Consider the following 14,627-nt stretch of genomic DNA (forward strand, 5'->3'; position numbering starts at 1 on the left):
ATTTTTTCTATTCCTCTCTAAATCACTTGTCTCTAAGAAAACAAATAAATAATCTTTAAAAAAAACAAAATTGCATAACTGGAATACAAACCTAAGCATAAAAGTAAACATTTATTAGAATGAGGAAATATCCAACAAAATATGTTTTCAAAACTACTTTTTAATATTTAATCAGTTCACTGTCTAATATGTTGTGTAGTATTTTCTCAACTACATTTTTACAATATAAGATTACAGTTTAATGAAAGTCAGTCTTGTGGGGCTGGGTGATGATACATCTGGGTAAGTGCACATATCAGTGCACAAAGATCTGGGTTCAAGTCCTTGGTCCCTCCCTGGAGTTGGGGGGGGAGCTACATAAATGGTGAATCAGTGCTGTAGGTGTCTTTGTCTTTGTCTATCACCACTACCCTCTCAATTTCACTCTGTCTTTATATGAAATAAAATAAAAAAAGAATGGAAGAGAGAAAGAAAGAAAGAGACAGGAAGAAAGAGAGAAAGAAAGAAGGAAGAATAGTCCGTTTTGTCATATCATTGTTTACTTAGTATGAAAAAAGTAATCAATTTATTCTTCACCAGGCTTGATTAATTAACTTTTTATTATCTTTCGTTATTGGATAGAGACCATCAGAAATAGAAAGGATAAGGGAGATAGAGAGGAAGAGAGACACAGACACCGCAGCTCTGTTTCACCACTCGCAAAGCTTTCCCCCCTGCAAGTGGTGGCCAGGGGCTCCAACCTGGGTGCACCACCATCTGGCCCCAATTTCTTTTCCTTTTTTTTAAGTTCTTTCCTTTTAATCTTTATTTTATTTATTGGATAGAGACAGCCAGAAATCTAGAGGGAAGGTGTTGGTAGAGAGGAAGAGACAGAGAGACACCTGCAACATTGCTTCACCACTCGCAAAGCTTTCCCCCTGCAGGGGGGGACTGGCAGCTCAAACCCAGGTCCTTGCTCATTGTCACATGTGTGCTCAACCAGGTGCGCCACCACCCAGCCCCCTCCCCCAATTTCTTTATATATAATTAAAATCTACAAAATTTTATTTCAGCTCCACTATTTCTTACTGGTAATATATATTTTTTCTAGATAGCATAAGATCTTTGTATCAGTTCTAATCTTCAATGTGGCTTCCAGGTATAACTTTTATGTATATTTTAAAAAGATCTTTTATGCAGCTTTGTTGCTCTTTTTAAGGAGAGTTGTTTCAGTTGATTTTACTTTAATATCACTAATTACTTTAATTTTGCAATCCTTGGTATTTTTCATAGTTTCTATAGACTTTATCATAAAATATTCTAGACTACTTTGGCTAAATATAAACAGACTTAAAGTGAGCAATTTAAAGAATGGAAAAGATAGTATGGTGAAGGAAAAAAGGAAGCCCCCTAATTTCTAAGGCAATCATATTATTCAAGAAAGAAAAAAAAATACCCGGAACATAAGGAAATTTACTGATGTACTATACTTTTATTAATTAATTTATTCCCTTTTGTTGCCCTTGTTTTTTTTATTGTTGTAGATATTGTTGTTGTTGATGAATAGGACAGAGAGATGGAGAGAGGAGGGAAGACAGAGACGGGGAGAGAAAGATAGACACCTGCAGACCAGCTTTCACTACCTGTGAAGCAACACTCCTGCAGGTGGGGAGCTGGCTGGAACCTAGATTCTTGTTCTGGTCCTTGCGCTTCATGCCATGTGCGCCTAACCTGCTGCGCTACCGCTCGACTGCCTACTTACTATACTTTTAAGTTTTGTAAAAGCTGATTCTAAAGACTCTCAAAGAGGAGCTGTATACATCTTAATGAAATGCTTATCTCTTTTGAACCTATGGAAATATACATATTCTGACTTAGCTGTGACTATTACAGTATAATTTTCCAACCTTAGAAAGGACTATCTTGTCCACCAGCTATCTGAGGACCAATGACAATATCACACAGGAGAGCTTAATAAAATAAATGACAAAATCATCTTCTATTTCCAGAGAAGTATCTCCCTCATCTATAATCCTTAACAAGTACTGTAAAAAACAATGCAGAACTTTGTCCTAAACATAATTTTAGCCTACTTGAGAAATCCCAACTCTTATAAACCTTCTTTTGCCCACTTATTCACAAATGAGAAACCAGTCTCTTGAGGAATGCTATAAAATTCCATAGGGCAAGGTGTGGTAACATATATTTTGGGAAGAAGTGAATTTGTAACTCTGCAATAAAATAGTCTTTAAAGAAAATAAACATTTCCTCAACTTAAAAACAGTAGGAAGAATATACTTATTTATTTATGAGAAAGATAGGAGGAGAGAGAAAGAACCAGACATCACTCTGGCACGCGTGCTGCCAGGGATCAAACTCAGGACCGCATGCTTGAGAGTCCAAAGCTTTGTCACTTCACCACCAACCGGACCACTATTTCTCTTTTTAAATTTTATTTATTTATTATCTAGAGACAGAGAGAAAATGAGAGGGGAAGGGAAGATAGAGAGGGAGAGACAGAGAGACACCTGCAGCCCTACTTCAATACTCGTGAAGCTCTCCCCCTACAGGTGGGGACCAGGGGCTTGAACCCGGGTCCTTGCACAATGTAATGTGAGCACTTAAACAGGTGCATCACCACCTGGTCCCTCCTTCTTTATTTCTTTATTTGATAGGACAGATAATTTAAAGATGGGAGACAATAGAGAGGAAAATAAACCAATTCTTCTTTCATTTTTATTCTTACATACTTTGTAATTTAATATATATTTTAAATTTTATTAGTGACTTAATACTGATTTACAGAATTATGAGGTAACAGTGCACTGTAATTCTGCACTGTACCCACCACTAGTATTCTATATTCCCATTCCCTCCATAGGAAACTGCAACAGTTTTCCAAAGGTCATAATGTGTGTGTGTGTGTGTGTGTGTGTGTGTGTGTGTGTGTGTGTGTGTGTGTACATATATATCTATTTTTTTCTATCGTCCTGCCTTCCCTTCCTTTCTAAGTCACACCTACACTTTTTACTACTTCCAAATGTCCTTTCTTTTTTTGATATTCTCTCTCAGGGTCTTGATGGGATTGGAGTTTAGAGCCCTCTGGTCATCTTTATCACTTTTCCTTCTCTGGGAGTATGGACCAAAATTCTTTTTGGGGTTGTAATTTAAAATATTTTAGTTACATTTACATGTAGAAGATAAAATTAAAAACTAAAATGTTTCTCAACTTCTGTTTATGAGTGGGATCATCCCATACTCATCTTGTCTTTCTGACTTAGCTCAATGAACATAATTTCTTTTAGTTCCATCCAAGATGGGTCAGAGAAGGTGAGTTCATTGTTCTTAATAGCTGCATAGTATTCCATTGTGTAAGTATTGATGGGGTTTAGAGTCAACAATATTTATACTCTTTTCCTATATTCAGGAGCCACTCTCTTCCCTGATCAGCTTTCTAGCCCTTTTTCCAGCCATGACATCATCTCCCCAGACAATAACCTGGGTCCACTTGCATATCAGATGTCAGGCTCAGGCAAAAACTAATAAAGTCATGGGACCTTTGAAATATACCTAAAATAGAACTACTAACTATTTCCAAAACAGAAACCCCAAGTCTTCATCTGAAATTATTCCAGATTTTAGGTTCATGATTACTATTTGTATGGCTTTATATGTTAACTCTTTTTCAGCCACCAGGTTCCATATGCTAACATGATACCAACTGGACTTCCCTGGACAGATGACCCCACCAATGTGTCCTGGAGCTCTGAGTCCTGCCCCACTAGGGAAAGAGAGATGGGTTGGGAGTATGGATTGACCTGCCAACATCCATGTTCAGTGGGGAAGCAATTACACAAGTCAGATCTTCCACCTTCTGCATCCCATAATGACCCCGGGTCCATATTCCCACAGGAGGGGGGGTGGTTAAAGAATAGGAAAGCTATGAGGGGAGGGGATGGGATACAGAGCTCTGGTGGTGGGAATTGTACCCCTCTAATCCTATGGTCTTGTCATTGTTTCTATTCTATAAATAAATAATTTTTTTAAAAAAAAACAAAATGTTTTAAAACATTTTAATTAAAGACTTTTTACCGACTTGTCTTTTTTTTTTTTTAAAAAAAGTAAATTGTCTCTGATACTATTATCATGAGCTAGAGGAAGATACTAAACTTTGTTTGACCTTAGTTCCCACATGTATAAGTATCATAGGATAAAGAGAGGATCACTGGGTTCATGTACAGAATTGCATCAGAAAAGTGTGAGCAATATGTAAGTGAAATTAATAAGTGATGGTGTCTCTACTTTCTTATAATTTTTATTATATCTTCATTCAACAAATACATTGGACCTTTTTATTAAAAACATTTGAAATGGAGATGTTTAGTTGCACTATTAGATTTAACAATATAAAAGTTATTTCCTGGACTTGACTCGAAAATTATAATTTAAATTTTTGCAACCACAGCAAAAAGACATTATATATATTTTTAATATTTTATTAATTTATTAGATAGAGACAGAGAGAAAGTGAGAATGGAGGGAGAGGGATGGAGACAGACACCTGCAGCCCTGCTTCACCACTTGTGAGGCTTTCCCTCTGCAGGTGGGGACCAGGGGCTTGAACCTATAATGTGTGCACTTAACCAGGTGTGCCAACACATGGCCCCTTAAGGCATTCTGTTTTCTTACTATTCTCCCAATATTCAAAATATTGTAATTTATTTATTTGATTTTGGTTTACCAGAATGGTAATATTGACATATGAAACACAATTATAATAATTTATTTTTCAATTTTAACTTGTGTCAACTAGTAGAAATACAAATTCCTGTATGTATTATAATATTCCACCTACAATTTCCACCAGCTTTCTATTGACTTGAGAAAACCTCCCATTTAAAAATATCTTGTAATTTTTTTCTGATGACATTCTAACTCATTTTCCTTAAGAGAAAACTCACCAACTACTCTAATATATTCATTCATAATCAAGAATGCAACTATACTGAATTAGATCTTGTTCCCATAACATTTCATATAGTTTCATCTCAGACTGTGTCCAGAGACTTCACATGTGGAATGACAATCCTTCAGCTTCATTACTCGGGTGAGACCTTTCCTTTCATAGTATTCTCTAATTCCATCCCAGGTGGTTCACTTTCTAACAAAGTCCCAAAACCTAGATATACACCAGGTTCTGTGAGAGAGAGCATATGTTCACACGTATCCATAAACTAGTGCAAAATATATACCTGAAAGCAAAAGTACACTAAAGTTTGCAGTGAGTATCCCCCTAACACTTCCTCTCCACTATTCCAAGCTTTGGGTCCATGATTGCTCAACAATTTGTTTGGCTTTGTATGTTAACTCTCTTTTCAGTCACCAGGTGCTAGATGCCATCAGGGTGCTGGCCAGGCTTCCCTGGATTGAAGACCCCACCAATGTGCCCTGGAGCTCAGCTTCCCCAGAGACCCACCCTACTAGGGAAAGAGAGAGGCAAACTGGGAGTATGGACCCACCAGTCAACGTCCATGTTCAGCGGGGAAGCATTTACAGAAGCCAGACCTTCCACCCTCTGCAACCCACAAAGACTCTGCTCCCAGAGGGATAGAGAATGGGAAAGCTATCAGGGGAGGGGATGGGATATGGAGATTGGGTGGTGGGAATTGTGTGGAGTTGTACCCCTCGTACCCTATGGTTTTGTTAATTTATCCTTTCTTAAATAAAAAATAAATTAAAAATATATATATATAAATATTTTAAAAAAAAGAAATGAGGTTCATTTTAGGTTATGTTCACCTACAGCTAATGTGTATTACACGTTTCAGACTGTCAAGTTAGATCCTCTTTTTCTTATCTTTCTCTTGTAGGCAATATTTAATCTACTTTTAAATAATTTCTTTATGAATTACTCAACAGGAAAAACAACCAATGAGCGTTCTGAGAAATATGCAGATATGCAGGTGATTTTTTTTTATTCAGGTTTCAGCTACAGGGTTAATAAGCTATGAGCGCCTGACAATCCAAGCATTAAATGGCATGTGCAATAAGCTTTAAGGTACATTTACAACATATCAATTGCACTTAAATATTAAAGAGATTATTAACTTGATAAAATATTGAGGTATTAAAAAAGTCATATGTATTTTTTCTGCTTTTTGGAAACCCAATAATGTTTTTAATTGAGACAACTCTGGTAACTATTTTTTTCTTAATTTTATAAATATTGATTGCAAATTACTATGTGCAAAACATCATACTTAGTGCTCTGGTTAATATTTCTTAGTCTTAAAGAACTGAAGTTCTAGAGGGTAAAATTCATCAAGTATTTGAAAAAGCTATATCTTGAAAAATGTTATGAGGCTAAAACAAAATACAATCAGAGGTCAAACTAATAAAGATAATTCATTTCTAGAAATTGAGAAGGGGAGCAAGTGGTGGTGCACCTGGTTGAGTGCACATGTTACAGTACACAAGGATCTGGGTTCAAGCCCCAGTCTCTCCGGCAGGGGGAAAACTTCACAAGTGGTATAGCAGGGCTGCAGGTGTCTCTCTGTCTCTCTCCTTATCTCCCTCATTCTCTCAGTATCTGGATGTCTCTAATAAATAAATGAACATAATTTTTAAAATTAAAAAAAGAAATAAGGAAGCAAACTTTTAAATTTCTACCTTAGGATGTAAACTTTTCAAATTTTTGATGTTTGTAAATTATTTTATTTTATTTTTTTGACTAGAAGTACATAGATAAGGCCTAGGAAAGGCATAGTGGTTACACAAAATACTTTCATGCCCAGGGCCTGTAGTGGTTATGCAAAAGAGTTTACTTTTGTGCAATAAGAACGAACTCACAGCTAACATCATGATGCCAACTGTCTAGATGCTGGGTCAAAGTCTAACTAATTGAACAGTGATGGATTAAAATAAAAATTCTAGAGAATTCTGCAGATATCTAGGCTTATGACAAACTCTTCTTTTTATTTGAATCTATTTAATTTATTTTTTTATAAGATAGCTAGTTGGAGAAACAAGGCAGTCCAACCAATATACCACAGAGACACAGAAAGAAAATAAAGCATCGTTTCATCATTTTTAGTCTATTCTACCTATGCTTGAGTCTTTCTTGTTTTTACATCATGCCAAAGACTGAAACTATGTCTCACACAGGCAAGGCATATACTTTACTACTCAAGCCCCCTCTTTCCTTTCTTTGGCTTTTTTTTTTTTATCTGCATAGTTTAGGTAATTAGAATATCATAAAGATCATGGCAAATAATATTCTCATATTATCACCCAATTATATTTGGTTCACATTCAATCTGAAACAAGTCCCATAATCTTGGAAAATCTGGGGCCAGGTGGTGGCACACCAGGTTAAGTGCTCACATTATAGGTCATAAGGTTTGAGGTTCAAGCCTCTTGTCTCCACCTGCAGGGGAAGCAGGGCTACAGTGTCTCTCTCCATTTCTATCTTCCCTTCTTCTCTATCCAATAATAAATAAGAACCTTTTTAAAAACCCACTATTTTTCAAAACCGTAGGAGGTTTATGTGTATCCCACCCCAAGAAATCATGTCATTTTACAAAGTTCTGAGTGTATGCCCTTTCATAGTAATTTTTCAAATAATATTTTATTTCAAGTGAAAAAATATCTTCACAGAGTTGTTGAGTTAAAAAGAAAACAGTTTTTTATAGTTTGCTGTCATAAATAAAAAGTAAAAAGAAGAAAATATGACTGTCAATTAAATTTTGGTACCATTTTAGTAATATCAAATATATTTTCCTCTATGTGTTCTATGGCTTAGGTTTTAGATCAAATATATAAGCTATTTTATATGGATAGTGGTTAAGTTATATTCTTTTGTAGGTTTCTGTCCTAAATTTTCAGCATTACTTATTAAAGAGATTTTTCTTGTTCTATTGTATGCTCTTAGCTCTTTTGCCATATGTTAGCTGCTCATATACATGTGGTTTTGTTTCCAAGTACATATTAGTTTTCCATTTATCTGTGTGTCTATTTCCATTCAGACATTATGTTGCTTTGACTGGTATCTCTCCGTAGAATAGTTTGAAGTTGAGCATAATACCTCTGTTTCTGTTTTTTCTTTTTTTTCTCTTTGCAGGAGTGTTTTTTTTAACTTCAACATTTTTTTTCCCGTTTATTTATAAAAAAGAAACACTGACAAAACCATAGGATAAGAGGGGTACAACTCCACAGAATTTCATGTGACCTGGTCTATATCTAGAGTCTGGGACTTTGTTAGGAAGTGAACTACCTGGAATGGAATTAAAGAATCCTATGAAAGAAAAGGTCTCACCTGAAGGGCTGAGACCACGACTGACCTCTCTGGACACAGTCTGAATTGAAGCATACCGAGGTGGTACTTGTTGCATTAATTGGGTTGGGATTGGCGGATGCAATATCATTTGGTATGAATTAAGAGAAGCATGCAGGAAAGTGAACCCTAATCTAGAGGTTCCAAGACTGGGGAAATATAGGCTCCATAGAGGAAGTGGGAGGTTTCTGTTGTCTTAGGGATTTAGAAGGCAATAGAAAGTTATTGCTATAATCAAATTATTAGGCAATTGGGTTAACTTTGAAAATCCCATTGTTAGTATTTGTTGTATCATACAAGACCTCACCATAATTTATGTCCTTTGATATTATTTGTATATAGCTGTGCCACGGGTTGCTTCTGTTCTCCCTGGTCTAAGGTTTTAAGAGAGTCAGCATATCAAAGACTCAGCTTATGGTCTGTGCATTAAAAATTTGAGACATTCAATCAAATTTTACCCTCTTATATTAATTAAATAGTGATTTATATGACTACAAATTAATAGGAGTGTACATAAACACCATTCCCATCACCAAAAGACTGTGTCCCATCCCATCCACCCCCCCCATCCCTTCACCTCACCCCCACCCTGTGAAGCCAAACATCCACTCTCATCCTCAACCTAGATATTTTAAGGAGTGTTTTTTTTTCAAAGACAGCTTTTTAGAATCTTTATTTATTTATTGGTTAGAGACAGCCAGAAATCAAGAGGGAAGGGGGTGATAGAGAGCAAGACAGAGAGACATCTGCAGCCTAGCTTCACCACCCACAAAGCTTTGCTCCTGCAAGTGGGGACTGGGGGCTCAAACCTGGGTCGTTGTGCATTGTAACAAGTGTGCTCAACTGTCTGCATCACCACCTGTCCCCCCTCTTTTCTACATGAATTCTTTTATAGTTTCAACAAGGAAAGGAATGTAAACATATGTGACTACATCAAATAAAAAAGCTGTATGTCAAAAGAAATTACAATCAAAACAAAAAATATCCATCCTAATAAGCTGGACAGGATAATTGCACATCATAAATATGATTGACTAATATCCTAAATAATCATAAAGAACTCATAAGACTTGATATCAGAAATCAACCCCAAAATAAACAACCCATCTAGAAAAAAAGAAGCAGTGGATATAAACAATTATCCAAAGAGATGCAGATGGCTAGTAGTCACATAAAGAATGGTCTTCATTTATTTTAATTATGAAGATGCAAATCAAAACAGCAATGACATATCACTCCACATCTGTGAAAATGGCTATTATCCAAAAAGACAAGAAAGTAGCATTGGAGACAACATGAAACAAAGTAAAACCTTGTACATTGCTGATGTCATTATAAATTGTTGCAGCCACTGTGTATGGAGATTACAGAAAATACTACAAATATAAACTTGGCATTTCCAATTATCACACTCTGATATTTACTGAAGGACTAGTTACAAATTAATTTGAACTAGTCTGTGTGCTTTATTACAACATTATTTATAATAATAACATAGAAGGTTACAAAAGGTTTACTCATGATCAGCAATACTGAATGGGACTGATTTCTAGACATCTTTTTTCGATTTAACTTTTGCATAAAGGAATGTAATTGACTTTTGTATATTATTTTTTTAGCCTGATACATAATATTGCCTGATAATTTCCAGAAGCTTTCTGCTGGATTCTTTAGGCTTGTCTATGTATGCTATCATATCATCTACAACTAGTGACAGCTTAACTTATTCTTGTCAAACCTGTATTACTTTAATTATTTTATCTTGCCTAATTGCTGTGGCAATAACTTTCAATACCATGTTTAACAGTAATGGTGGTATTGAGAAGTCCTGTATAACATCTGATTTGAGTGGGAATGATTTCAGTTTTTCACCATTAAGTATGATATTGGCATTAGGTTTGCTGTATAAGGACTCCACTACATTAAAGAACTTGGCATCTATTCACATTTTTTGCACTGTTTTAAATATGAATGGATGGTGGATTTTGTCAAAGGTTTTTTCTGCACCTATTAAGATAATTATGTGCTTTTGTTTTACTTTTATTGATGTGTTAGATCACATTTATTGATTTACATATATTAAACAAGTCTTGAATTGCTGGGATAAATGCCATTTGGTTATGATGTGCAATCTCCTTAATATACTGCTGTATCTGGTTTGCTAGACTTTTGTTCAATATTTTAATATTGATGTTAATCAGAGATAATTCAGGCATGAGGGTCTCTTTGTAACTTTTTATGTTTATAGTTTAGTAAAATTATCCATACATTTTTTACTTTGTTTTTATAATAAAAATGGTCATGCTTCATTTTTTTAAGGTTGCATATGTGTTTGAACTTTTGTTTAAGAATCTTTCTATCCTGATAGAGTAGTAAGTAGCAGCCAAACATTAACTAGAAGAAACTGTGAGAAATCATCTGGAACCTCACCAAACCATAAGTGCAACTTCTGATAAAACTCAGTTCATGGGAGTTGGGCGGTAGCGCAGCAGGTTAAGTGCATGTGGTGCAAAATGCAAGAACCAGTGGAAGGATCCCGGTTCAAGCCTCCAGCTTCCCACCAGCAGGGAAGTCACTTCACAGGAAGCAGGTCTGCAGGTGTCTGTCTTTCTCTCCCCCTCTCTGTCTTCCCCTCCCCTCTCCATTTCTCTCTGTCCTATCCAACAACGACATCAATAACAACAACAATAATGACTACAACAACAATAAAGAGATAGCAAGAGCAACAAAAGGGAAAATAAATAAAAATTTTTTAAAAACCAAACAACTCAGTTCATCAGGAGTGGGTATAGGCATGTGTAGAAAGCTGTGAGGGAAAAATCTTCAGGACAGAAGAAATAGTTTCTGCTGACAGTCAATGTCATTTTGGCAGCTACACAGCAGAGGACAAGGTTGGCTACAAGAATGAGGGGAATTTATCAGGGAAAAACCTGGTTGAAAACTAAAGCAGTATGATCTTCCCAGGCTGCTGTAGTGGGTTGCCAGAGGCTAGAGTACAGACTGAAACATAGCAGCAAGACCCTATTATCTTGTCACACACACTGGATTTCCTCAGGAAGAAGCAGTAGAATCTCTCCCATGCAACCATGACATATAAGCATCACAGCCATAGTATTACCTGATGGATTAACAATATAAACCATACTTACTGTGTAAGTTCAGAAGCAACAGACACATGGCAGAAAATATAAACGATCTAATAAACGAAGATCTTGGGGAAATGTTAGAGATAGATTTCAGAAAAAAACTTATTGTGAAGGCAATACAAGATTCTAATGTTAAGTTCACCAACTCAGTCATACACTCACACACATACACACACACACACACACACACACACACACACACACACACAAATATAATATAAAATAAAAAATTCAATAGAGCTATAGGATGTGAAGGACACTTTGAATGGAATTAATTTTATTCTTATGTAACAAGTCTGGGAAATAAATAAAGTCAGGCTAAAGAGAGAATATCAAGGCTAAAAGTTAAAACTACCAATCTCTGAGCTCAAAGCTCTTTGAGAGTAAAGGTTTATCCACCTTCTGCACCCCATAATGTCCCTTGTTCCATACTCCCAGAGGGATAAAGAATAGGAAAACTATCAAGGGAGGGGATGGAGTATCGAGTTCTAGTGGTGGGAATTGAGTGGAGTTGTACCCCTCTTATTGTATGGTTTCTGTAAGTGTGTCCTTTTTATTAAAAAAAAGTTTAAAAAAATGAAGCAATTCTCTGAAATAGCAGCTATCACTGGAAAAAGTCATTTCAGAATTGTTAGGATCTTGAGAATTAAGAGAGGGAGAGAGGGGCAGAGAACTAATTTAAGGAAATCATAGCATGATACTGGAATAAAAATGAACACTTGGATCAATGGAACAGACTATAGAGCTTAATATGAGCCCACTTAATATGTAACAAAGGGGTCAAAACCATTCAAGGAGTAAAGAAGATATTTTCAACAAATAATGCTGAGTAAACTAGATAGCCGCAGGAAGAATAGTGAAACTAGGCCACCACTTAACACCAAGTACTAAAATCATATCAAAAGAAAATTAAAGGCCTGGATATCAGACCAGAAACTCCAAAATATATAGAGAAAAACATCCACTGCCTTTGCCTCACTTTAGATGGAGCTTGAAGTAATAGTGCTTATTAGGATGAGCAAAAACGAGAGGGATGAGTACTGGATGACCTCACTCATAGGTAGAACTTGGGAGTCATAGGAAGAAAGAGAAAACACAAAGTAAAACTTAGACACTTGGACTGAGGTTGGATCAAAGCAAAGGACTCTGGGGAGGGAGAGGAAGAGAGGGGCTTAGGAGGACTTTGGGGTCCTAAATTGGAGGTGAGAATGTTTTGAAGACTCCAAGCACAGGTAGATGGGAAATTTTACTCATGTGTCAACAACTTTACTGTAAACCATTAACTCACAAAAAAGGTGAAAAATCAAGATTTTTTCTGTCCCATGAATTATACAGTTGTTTTTATTTAACTTAAAATCTACAATTAACACTCATTTTCTGAAAAATTAACTTAAACAGTAAAAGATCATTTCAAAGCAGGGTTGAAAACAACTGAGATGTTGGCTCTGGAGACAAGAGTAATGCTTATGCAAAAGACTTTCATGCCTGAGACTGAGATCCCAAATTCAATCCCGGTTCCACCATAATCCAGAGATAAGCCATATTCTAGTTACTCTCTATACATATGTTTTTCTGTTGTTTCTCTCTCTTTCAATAGTAAATAAAATATTTTTAAAATTTTTGAGACTTATTTTTGAGAATTGAATTTATCTTTTAAGTTTTCAGATAATTCCAGATTTCAGAAAAACATCTACTTGCTCTGTATTATGAAAGAATTGTAACAAAAACATGAAATCACTTATGACCTCCATAATGAATCATGTTTTATTTCACAAGTTGAAACTCTTTCATGTAACCTACAGAAATCAACATCTAAGGCAAAATGTCTCGTAATAACACTCAGTCAACTGAACTTCTTACAGAAATTCATTTTGTGCAGTTACAGTATGCATTTTTTTGTGCAAAATGCATACTTCAAATGTCATTTCTAAGTAATTTACATTTATGGAGAGACAAAGACTAGAATAGAAATAAGTAGTTAAATGGCAAATATTCTTTATGAGAGTGACATGTTGAACTGATTTACTTAGCAACTAACCTACTTCCTCATTTAATCTTCTTTTCTTTTTTTTGTATAGCCAGTTTGGATGACATTAATATGCTTTCAAGGAATAAATTAGAGCTTGGAAATATTATATAAGATGAATATCTTCAAGTAAGCAAAATCAAAATGCCAATGTGGAACAAGGCACTCTTCGAAGTGCTATAAAGAGAAAAAGGCTAAGGCCATTGAAGTGGTGCTTGCTCTTATAGTAAGTACATTGCAGTTGGGACAATATGGAAAATATGAGCATAGCTACTACACGAGTATGACAGGCAAATTTATGAAGCACTCCTTATATTTAGAAGTTGTTAAGAACGCTAATCCTGAGGGTTGTCATTGCAAGCAAACTTTTTTTTTCATTTCATTTTTTTCATATCCATAGTATATGATGGATGACAGCTGAACTGACTTCAGATAATCATTTTATGCAATATATAAGTAATTACAAATGTTTATCTGACACTTTTACTGTGCTATATGTCAATTATATCTCAATAAAGATGAAAAAAGAGAAAATAGTAAAAGGGTAAAAGGATAAAAGGCATCTTGGAAAATTAAGTTATAAAAATTTGTAAAAATAGCATCTTAGATTCTTGAATTAGTGTTTAATATACTTCTACCATCCTGAAGACATAAAGACACATGTTCAATTCCCAACACTGCCAAAAGCCAGAGCTGAGCAGTGTTCTGGTCTTCCTCTTTGTATCTCTCTAAAAGAAAAAAAAATAATAATAGGAATGACCCTCTGTTTACTTCAGGAGAATTTCCTTCTTCCTAGTACAAGTAAAAAAAAATTCCCCTCATTGACTTTTCTGTTATATCTAGGAATTCTTATTTTATACATATCTGTATTTAAGGGCTCTTTCCTGAAATATAAATTAATATAGAAAGGGCAAACACTACTCCTTGAAATAGTTTAACTGGTTTTTGGGTAGTAGAGATGAAAGGCAAGTTCTGAACTGGAAACAGGATCTTCCCAGAATTGTATATATTTGAGAGATGAGCTTGTGTGTGCCTCTGTGCGTATGTATCTCTTTGTGCTTATTGCATGTATGTGCATATACACTGCACATGTGTATATAGAGTCCTGTGAAACTGGAGTGGTGTGGTGTAAAACTGAGTATAA

The 14,627-nt window shown here is 35.4% G+C and overlaps 1 non-coding gene across 1 annotated transcript; it reads left to right on the forward strand.

The window, feature by feature from the left end:
- The first annotated feature begins 13,698 nt into the window (after positions 1-13,698).
- Positions 13,699-13,801, forward strand: LOC132534521 (U6 spliceosomal RNA). The gene has a single exon (XR_009546225.1). It is a non-coding gene; the product is annotated as a U6 spliceosomal RNA (small nuclear RNA).
- Positions 13,802-14,627: the final 826 nt, after the last annotated feature.

The sequence above is a fragment of the Erinaceus europaeus genome, chromosome 18 (assembly GCF_950295315.1).
Source record: "Erinaceus europaeus chromosome 18, mEriEur2.1, whole genome shotgun sequence".
Taxonomy (NCBI): Eukaryota; Metazoa; Chordata; class Mammalia; order Eulipotyphla; family Erinaceidae; genus Erinaceus; species Erinaceus europaeus.